Genomic DNA, 11089 nt, shown 5'->3' with positions numbered 1-11089 from the left:
AAGAATACTTGAGGTACAGCCTGATGAGGCAGTGGTTAGTTATAAGTATGTTGGGTCCTCAGTCAAACTATCTTCAGTTCCTTCATGAATGATGTTCATTTCATTGTAATATCAGAAATTGAAATGGAGACAGAAGAGACTGCAAATGCTAGAAGCTGGAGAAGTGGGAACGTTTGCTAGTGATTGCAAAATATTTAATCTATTTGCCACTCCTCATCAAATGAGGAATCAACAATCAACTATATTTGACATATACATTTACATTTGCTAGAAATCTTTTGTGGTGTGCTGGTCAGAGTGTGACGTGTAACAAAAAAACAATTATAAAGAATAAAGAATTATATAAAAATAAAAATGCAGCCTCTGCCTGCAGTTACCAAGACCAAGACAACATGCAGGCTTGAGATCATAAATGGCATAAAGCACTGGTGAGGCCTCACTTGGAGTATTGCGAGTAGCTTTGGGCTCCTTGCCTTAAAAAAAGATGTGCTGAAACTGGAGAGGGTTCAAAGGAGGCTCACAAAAATGATTCCAGGATTGAATGGCTTGTCATGTGAAGAGCGTTTGATGGTTTGGGGCCTGTACTCACTGAGAGTCAGAAGAATGTGGAGAGAAACCTTGAATTGAAACCTTTTGAATGGTGAAAGGCCTTGATAGCCTGGATATGGGGAAGATGTTTCCTATGGTGGGAGAGACCAGAGGACATATCCTCTGAATAGAGCGGTGTCCTTTTAGAATGGAGATAAGGAGAAATTTCATCTGCCAGAGAGTCGTGAATCTGTGGTGTTTGTTACCACAGGCAGCTGTGGAGGTCAAATCTTTATGTATATTTAAGGAGAGGTTGGTAGATTCTTGATTGGTCAGGGCATGAAGGGATGCGGGGGTAAAGGCAGAAGATTGAGCTGAAGAGAAATGGAGGAGCAGACTCAATAGGCCTAACTCTGCAGCTATATGCCTCAGAAGAGACTCTCAGTAACCATCTCTTAACAAAAGACAGGCCGACGCACTTCAGCTTTCAAAAGCATTACTCTGATCAAATTTCCAACCAAAAGCATTTTGGAGGTCACCATCAAACAAAAATTAGACCAGCAATATTTTGACTATGAGAAGAGATTGGAAATTGAGTATCCTGTGGCAAGTATATCGCAGAAGATTGGACAGGCTTTAAATGATTGGCATTATCTTCATTTAAAAGCCCATCAGAATGTTATAACTTTGCTGTCTTTAGGTTGTATTCTCAGGAGTGAGTTAATAAGTGATCTAAGAAAGATCCTATCGGATAAGCCCACATTTGATACGGAGTGCAGAACTTTAATTTCTACGGAGATGACAATTGAAATGGCTGGCAATTCTGTCCTCATAGCAATAGCTTACTGTCAGGGACATCACCTAAGACTGCTTTAGAAGCAAAATCTGTGTGAGGTGACACTGTTAAAAAGTTTCCAGCATTTATTCTATGCACAGCTCTCCCAAAATCTAATTGATACTATTTTTTGGGGGTGGGGCAGGGATATTTTACATTCACTTGTAAAATGAAGCACAAGACAGAATACTGGAGTTAATTTCAAATTTGACCATAAGATCATCAAACATAGGGGCAAAAATAGGCCATTCAGTCTATCAATTCTACTCCACCATTCAATCATGGCTGATTTATTTTCCCTCTCAGCATCACTCTTGTGCCTTCTCCCTGTAACCTTTGATACACTTACTAATCAAGAATTTATTATCCATCACTTTAAATATATCCAATGACTTGGCCTCTACAGCAGTGTTTGGCAAAGAAATTCAGATATTCACCATGGTCTGGCCAAAGAAATTCCACTTTATCTCTGTTCTAAAGTGACAACCTTCACTTCTGGCCCTCTGGTCCTTGAATATCCCACTACATAATAGAAATATGGTCTCCATCTCCATTCAATCTAGGTCTTCCAATATTCTGTAAGTTTCATTGAGATACCCCTCATTCTTCCTATCTCCAAGAAGAACATGCTCAGAGCCATCAATGTACAGTACATTAACACTTTCATTCCAGGGGTCATTCTCATAAACATTCCCTTCACTTTCTTCAATGACAGTACATCCTTTATTAAATAGTGTTTCCAAGATTGCTCACAATATGTATTGCCTGACCAATGCCTTATAAAGTCTCAATATTAGATCTTTGCTTTAGACCATAAGGCATAGAAATAGAAATAGGCCATTTGGCCCATCGAGTCTGCTCTGCCATTCCATCATGGCTGATTTATTATCCCTCTCAACCCCATTCTCCTGCCTTCTCTCCATAACCTTTGACACCATTACTAATCAGGAAACTTATCAACTTTCACTTTGAATGTACTCAATGACCAAGTGATCCATAGCAAAGAATTCCATAGATTCACCACTCTCTGGATAAAGAAATTCCTCCTCACATCTATTCTAAATGGATGTCCCTCTTTTCTGAGGCTGGACCCTAAGGTCCTAGACTCACCCAATTTAGGAAACATCCCCTCCACATCCACACTATCCAGGGCTTTCAATATTCGATATAATTTACTCCTCTTGATATAAATAGTAACACTGCATTTGCCTTCCTTACTACTGACTCAACCTGCAAGTGAAGCATTAAGGAACTGTGCACTAGGACTCCCAAGCCCCTTTGCACCTCCGATTTCTGAATTTGTTCCCCATTTAAAAAAATAGTCTGTATCTTTATTCCTTCTACCGAAGTGCATGATCTTACATTTCCCTATGCTGTTATCCATCTGCCACTTACTTGCACATTCTCCTAATCTGTCCAAGTCCTTCTGCAGATTCCCTGTTTACTCAACTCTACCTACCCCTCCGCCTATCTTTGTGTTGTCTGCAAACTTGGTCACAGTGTCATCGATTCCTTCCTCCAATTCATTAGCATATAATGCGAAAAGGAGTGGACTCAACCTTGTCCTTCGTTAAGTGTAGATGGGATGGTTAAAGTAGTGGAATGCTCCTCCCATGAGACGTCGGGTTTCAGGGTACTTAACTGTCTGGCAGATGGCTATTTCTGCTGGAAGTTCACCCAACTTCAGCTCCTGACTTACAGGGTCAAGGAACTGGAGGTTGAAAACCTTATAGATGAATATTTACTCAAGTGGTCATGCCCATAATGAAACTTTCAGGTAGTAGATAGTGGAACTCCAGGAAAAATATGGGGTGTTTTAATCAGTGCAGCTTTCCCTTGTGTTCATTCCGTTTAACAATAAGTATACCTCTTTGGATACTGCCATACTGTCATGGTATCATAGCAGTTACCATGACACTCAGGTTGTTGGAGTTCAGAGTTAATTTCTGACGCCGTCTCTATGTCCTCCTGTTGGAGTGAATGGGTTTTCCCCGGGTCCTCCGGTTCCCTCACACAGTCCAAAGACATGCTGGATGTTAATAGTTCATTGTAAGTTGTCCCATGATTACGTTGGGGTTAATTGGGGTTGTTGGGGGTTGGTGGAGCTATGTGGTTCAAAGGGCCAGAAATGTCTACTCCACGCAGTATCAGAAAATAAATAAAATAAAATAAATACTGCAACGGGTGGGAGTGGGGTGACCTATCAAACCACAGCAGCAGCTGCTGCTTGGCCAGTGGTACGGTGACCGTTCTGAGGCCAGCCAGAGTGATAGTGATGGAAGACTCAATCGTTGGGGGGGAAGGACAGGCAATTCTGTGGCCACTAAAGAGACTCCAGGACAGGGTCCAGGATATCTCAGAGTAACTGCAGAATATTCTCAAGGGGGAGACTGAGCAGCCAGAGGTCATGTTGTATATTGGCAATAATGACATAGAAAGAAAGTGGATGGAAGTCCTGTGCAGAACAGGATGATAGCCCAGATGAACTGGTGGCAGAGAAACTGGTGGAAGGGGTAGTGTTTCAGGTTCTTGGATCATTGGAACCTCTTCTGAGGCAGGAGTGACCCATACAGGAAGGATGAGTTGCACCCAAACTGGAGGGGAACCAATACCCTGGGTAGGAGGTTCACTAGTGAGATTAGGAAGGATTGATTCTAGTTTGGGAGGGGGGTTGGAAAGAAGATCTTCAGATTAGAATGTAGAGGGATGGAGAGCATTGTAGAGGTCAGGGCCAGTAAAAACAGGCTAGATATGATGGGACCGACAGTTTGAAGTGTATGTACTTCAATGCAAGAGCTATTATAGGTAAAGATGATGAACTTAGAACATGGATCCATATAATGAATTATGATGTTGTGGCCATGACAGAGACTTGGTTGAGAAAAGGGAGGGAATGGGTGCTTAATGTTCATGGGTTTTGATGTTTTAGAAAAATAGAGAGGGAAGTTAAAAATGGGAGGGTATTTGCGCTACTAATAAGGCACAAGATCAGACTGCATTTAGGGGGGAGTCGTCCACTAAATCTCTGTGGGTAGAATTCAAAAATAGGAAGCTACAATCACTCTGATGGGATTGTACTACAGATCCCCCAATAGCCACAGGGATATTGAGGTGCAGATATGCAGGCAGGTCAAGGAGAGGTGTAAAGAGGTTGTTGTCCTGGTGATTTTCAACTTCCCAAGTATAAACTAGGACCTTTAAAGTGCAAGTGGTTTAGATACGTCAGAATTTGTTAGGCACATCCAGGAGGGTTTCTTAAATCATTATGTGGATAGTCTAAAAAGAGGAGGGGCTATACTAGATTTGATATCTGGTAATAAGTCTGCCCAGGAAAGTGACCTTTTGGTTGGTGAGTAGTTAGGAAACAGTGACAGCAGCTCCTTAAGTTTTAAGGTAGCTATAGAGAGGGGGAAGAGTAGACCTAATGTGAAAGTATTAAATTGGAGCAGGGCAAATTTTAAGAGCATTAGGCTGGAACAAGGGAGAGTTAATTGGGAACAGTTGTTTTTTTACACAAATCCACATCTGAAATGTGAAGTGAAGATTGGTGGTGTAGTGGATGACCAACAAAGAATACTGTGAGATATAGATCAGTTGCAGATATGAGTGGAGTTTTGGCAGATCGAGGTTAACCTGGCCAAATGTGAAGTGTTGTACCTTGCTAAGTCAAATATAGAAACTCAGCACACTGTTAAAAGCAAGACCCTGAACAGCATTGAGGAGCAGAAGGATATTGGGGCCAAGTTGGTAACTCCCTGAAAGTGACTACTCATGTTGATTAAAAAGGCTTGCCATTATTAGTCAAGGCTCTGAGCTCAAAAATCAGGAAGTTGTGTTACAGCTTTATAAAACTAGTTAGGCAGCATCTGAAGCATTGCATACAGTTTAAGTCACCCCAATATAGTAAGGATATCAAGGCTTTGAAGAGGGTACAGAAGAAGTTTAGCAGGATGTTACCTGGATTAGAGCGCATGTACTACAGAGAGGTTGGACAAACTTGGGTTGTATTCTCTGGAGTGGCGGACTAATTGGAGGTTATGAGGTTTATAAGATTATGAGAGGTATAGATAAAGTAGACCAACAGTATCTATTTTTCAGGATTGAAACATCTAAAACCTGAGTGCATGCATTTAAGATGAGAGGGAGCTAATTTCAAAAGAGATGTGTGGAATAAATTTTTTGACACAGAGTGATGTGTGCCTGAAATGTACTTCCTAGGATGATGCAAGAGACAGATACATTAGTGAATTTTAAGAGATGTTTGGAAAGGCACATGACTGTGGAAGGATATGGATGTTATATAGGCAGAGAGGATTAGTTTAGTCACTCATATGATGACTAATTTATTTGGTTCAGTACAACAGATGGCCTGTTCCAATGCTGTACTGTATTGTGTTCTATGTTCTATGTTTTATCAAACCTATATAGCTACATTTAAAACTATGTTCAGAATCCTTGCAGCGTCCAAGGTCAGAAGCTTTCCTGCCTCATGACTTTACACCAATAAAAATGTATGAGGAAGAAGTTGGATGATAACTAACAGAAAACATGCAAATTATCAGCCCAATGTCACGTGCCATCATGGACAAGATTCATCCAGATAATTTTTTACTTGCAGACATAAAGTATTCATGTTCAATACCTTCAGTTACTACTTACCAGTAAGAACAGCAGTGACCTGATTTTTGTAGAACTATCAGCCTCAATTCATTGAGCACCTATTCTAAGAATAGGATCAGCCTTATTCTAATCTGTTAGTAGAGAGGAGAATTAGGTTCCTTTCCTAATTATTTTTTCCTTGCACTGAACAGCCTGTAAACTTTACCATCAAATGAAGATTTGGAGAAATACCTCAGAATAACCTGCCGATAAATACGATTCCATACGAACAGCAGTCAATGAGGAGGAGGCCATTTAAATTCCTTCAAGGTATTTTTGACAAGATGGAACTGTCAAAATAAAAAATTGTAATTGTTCTCTCTTTTGGAAAATGGCTCATTTCAAATCAGTTCCTGACATCTGTAAAATTACTGAGGAAGTGATCTTATTCCATATGATTTAAATATATCACAATTAACAATTGATTACTTCATAACTTGAATTAAGATATTAAAATTTTAATTACAACTATTATAAATGCACCCACCATTATTTCCAATCATATCCATGCAGTTACTTTTTCACACCATCTGCCATCAGTTTAATAAGACATCTAGCTGCTTTGTCCCACCCAACCTGTCATAGTTAAATAGGCTGCCTGCTTTTCCTTGTATTCCAGTCATTATATGACTAACTGGCATCATTCTGCCAAAAGGAAACCAGCCTATAAGGACGAGTAATTCATGTGTAGCTGTGCATGCTAAGGCTGTAGTTCTATATTCAAAAACAATTCAAACTTCCTATATGCTGGATTGTCACCACTGACAGATATATTGAAATGATAGTGTCCATTGTCTCAGACTGAGAGTCTCAATGGTGCTCTTTCCTTGTGACTTTCTTTACTTCTGATGTATACAGTATGTGAGTGCTATGTGTCTATGTTTTGGTTTTTGTGACCCACCATGACAGAAATTTTGAAGAGTGATTTTAGAGCAGATTTGAGCTCAAACAATTATAATTAAGACATGGAATTCTTAGGTAGCTAATGTTCATTGATCTACTGGCAAACACAAACTTCAAACCTACTTTTACAATCTTAAGGTCATTAAACTTTATTTTATTACCTCTTTAGTTTTTAACATATCATCAAGCGTTTCTTTTAACTCAATAAAAGGACAGGCAACATACAATTAGAGGATCTTGCTTGCCAACATATCCCAAAATCCTTCACAACCAATGATGTACCTTTGAAGTTTAATTATTAACATAATGTTAGAAATCCTCTAGCCAAATTTCCTAAGAGTAAGGTGTATCCTAATTCAGTTAAATGAATGGGCAGAATTTTTTTTCAGGGTTGAGAGAGAAATATTAGATAGACACTAGGAAGGAAATTGTGACAAGAGTCTTTAATGCTAATGGCTCGGACCTATATGCTGGAGTTTCTGAAGTAAGGATTGAGACATTGTATTGAACTGGATCGAGAATCAGAGCACAACACAAACACTAGACAAAATCACATGTAGGCTTACAATTGAGCAATGAACTTCAATTCAGGTGCTCCTTAAATGTTTAATCTTTGGTGCCCAAAACATGGTTGCCAATTAGCAGGACTGTCCTGAATCTTTAAAGGAGCTGTGCCAGCTATCCATACTCTGGGGAGTTAGAGCATTTAAACTTCTGACGCTGGCATGGGTGTGTGTGTGTTGTAACAGGAAATAATAAAATCAGAATTGGTTTGAAAATATTCTCGGCAGTATCCAAAGTTGCAAGTGTATCTCCACGTGCCATGGAGGGACAGAGGAACCAGAACACCAGATTGCGTACAAAAGATGTCAAACTGATTCAAACAAGGTACTAGATCTCTTCACACAATGTGCAGTATAAATCATGCCAGTCACCATGTTGTGGAAAGTATTAATAAGAGAAATTCTAGGAGGAGAGAGATAAGTCATATCGCAGCTTTGATCTCCATGCATTGTTTGTTTAACAGCATTTTAGCATCTGCTTGGCTGCAGTACAAATATAAAGATCAATGTGAAAATGAATGTTCCTGTTTTATAAATACCAGAATACAAAAATTAACAAATATCCTTTGTGCCTTCCCTTAATTCAAGGGTTCGCAAACAATGGCCCTTGGGCCAAACTTGATCCGTACAAATCTTCTTTTGATGCCCTGGAGGAAAACCGATGTGTGAGTAACACAAGCTCTCTCTGTTGAGGAAAGTGGAGATCAAGACCATAAGGTATAAGATAAAGGAGCAGATTTAGAAAACTCAGCCCACCAAATATGCTCTTCCATTCCAACATGGCTGATATATAATCACTCTCAACCTTATTCTCCTGCCTTCTCCTCATAATCTTTGATGCCTGACTAACCATGAACCAATCAAACTCTGTTTTAAATATGCTCAATAATTTGGCCTCCACAGCTTCCCTGTGATGAAATTCAGAGATTCACCCCTTTCTGGCTAAAGAAATTCCTCCTGATTTCTTTTCTAAATGGACAGTCCTCTATTCTGAGGCTGTGTCTACTAGTCCTAGACTCTACCACTTTATGAGACATCCTCTCCACATCCTCTGTATCTGGATCTTTCAATATTCGATAGGTTTCAACAAGATCATCCCTCATTCTTCTAAACTCCAATGAAAACAGGCCCAGAGTCATCAAAAGCTCTTCATATGTTATCTCTTTCATCCCAGAATAATCCTCGTTGTGCTTCTCTGGACCCTTCCAACTCCAGCACATCTTTTTTTAGAAAAGGGATCCAAAAACTGCTCACAATACTCCAAGCACAAGTTGACAAATTCCTTATAAATTCTCAGCATGACACCCTTGCTGTCATATTATAGTCCTCTCAAAATGAATACTAACATTGCACTTACATTCCTTACCAATGACTCAACCTGAAAATTAACCATTGGGTTAAACGTTGAACTCCCAAGTCCCTTTGCACCTCTGATTTCTGAATGTTCTCTCCTTTTAGAAAATAGTCCAAGGCTTTATTCCTTCTACAAAATACAATTTCCTATGCTATTTGACATTTGTTGCCCATTCTACAATCTATCTAGGTCCTTCTTCAGAGTCCCTGCTTTATCAACACTCCTTGCCTCTCCATTTATCTTTGTGTCATCTGCAAACTTGGCTACAAAGTCATAAATTCCATCATTCAATTTGTTGATATATAATGTGAAAAGAAATGGTCCCAATACCAACCCCTGTAGGACACCAGTAGCCAAAAGCAGCCAGCCAGAACAGACCCCTGTTATTCCCACTTTTTGCATCCTGCCCATCAGCTAATCTTCAATCCATACTAGTATCATGTGTTCTTATCTTTTAGCAGCTTCATGTGTTCCACCTTGTCAAAATGTGTTTCACCTTTTGAGAATACAAGTAAACAGTATCCACTGACTCTCCTTTGTCTAGCTTGCCTATTATTTCCTCAAAGAATGCTAACAGATTTTTTCAGGCAAGATTTCTGTGTAAGGAAACCATGCTGAATTTGGCCTCCTTTATCATGTGCCTCCAAGTATTCCAACCATGGAAATCCTGCTAACTGATCTATAATTTATTCTTCTGCTTCTCTCCCTTCTGAAAGAGTGGAGTGCAATTAGCAATGTTCCATTCCTCCAGAACCACTTCTGAATCCAGTGGTGCTTGGAGGATCATGATTAATGCCTTTTCAATCTCTTTAGCTATCGCTTTCTGAATCCTAGGGCTTTGTCCATCTGGTCCAGGTGATGTTTAACTTCAGGCTTTCAGCTTCCCACACATCTTCTCTTTAGTAATATCAACTACACTCACTTCTATTCCCTGACACTCTTGAATTTCTGGCATACTGCTAGTGTCTTCCACAGTGAAGACTGACACAAAATACTTCATCTGCCATTTCTTTGTTCCCATTACTATCTCTCCAACGTAATTTTCCAGCCATTAAAGATCCACTCTCCCCTCTCTTTGAATCTTTATAGTGTATATCTTAAAAAATCTTTTGTTATCCTTTTTGATATTATTGAAGAGTTTACCTTAATATTTAATCTTTTCTCTTCTTACGTTTTTTTGTTGCCGTCTGTTGGTTTTAAAAGCTTCCCATTCCTTTAACTTCCCACAATTTTTTGCTTTATTATATGTTCTCTCTTCTGCTTGCTTTGATGCTGTCTTTGACTTTTCTTGTCAATTGTATTTGCCTCATTCTCTCTTTAAAATACTTGTTCATGTTTTGGATGTATCCATCCTGTGTCTTTTGCAGAAACTTCAGACATTTCTGCTCTGCTGACATCCCTGCTAATGTCCTCTTCCGAACAACATTGCCCAGCTTCTCTCTCAAGCCTCTATAATTCATTTACTCCTCTGTAATACTGATACAGCTGTGTTTATCTTCTTCCTCTGAAATTGCAAAGTGAATTCTATCATACTATAGTCATTGTCCCCTAAAGGTTCTTTCACCTGAAGCTAATTAAATCTGGTTCATTAGGCAAAACCCAATCCAGAAGTGTGTTTCCCTTAGTGGGATCATCCACAAACTGCTCTAAAAAACCATGTCATTAGCATTCTACAAATTTCCTCCATTGGGATCCGGCACCAACCTCTTTTTCCCAATCGACCTGCACATTGAAATCCCCAAATTTATCTTAGCATTGTTCTTAAATACATGTGTTTTCTATTTCCTATTGAAATATCTATTCCACATCCTTCATGGGCCTGTATATAACTTCCATCAGGGTTGTTTTACCATACTGTTGCTCTGTCCAGCAGGATTCTACATCTTCTGATTATGTCACCTCTTTGTAAGGATTTGATTTCTATTTTTACCAATAGAACCACCCTACCCCTTCTACCTACATGCCTGGCATTTCAATACGAGATGTTGAACTCCCATCTATAATTGTCTTTCAGTCATGACCCAACAATGCCCACAAAGTTCTACCTGCCAATCTCTAACAATCTGCTTTATTTTTCATTTATCAATGTAGGTGGTTTAGAATGTAGATTGCTGGTTTTGGACATAAGGTTGTCATAGTGTGGTTGGGTGGAAGGAATAGATTATGGGTGATCAGAGGTTGGATCAGGTGATGAAGTAATTCAGTATTGAAGTCAGAAGTTTTGAAGAAGACCCTTCCCTGGAGGAA

Source organism: Hypanus sabinus, chromosome 18 (genome assembly GCF_030144855.1).
Source record: "Hypanus sabinus isolate sHypSab1 chromosome 18, sHypSab1.hap1, whole genome shotgun sequence".
Classification (NCBI taxonomy): domain Eukaryota; kingdom Metazoa; phylum Chordata; class Chondrichthyes; order Myliobatiformes; family Dasyatidae; genus Hypanus; species Hypanus sabinus.
Note: the sequence above shows the minus strand (reverse complement) of the source record.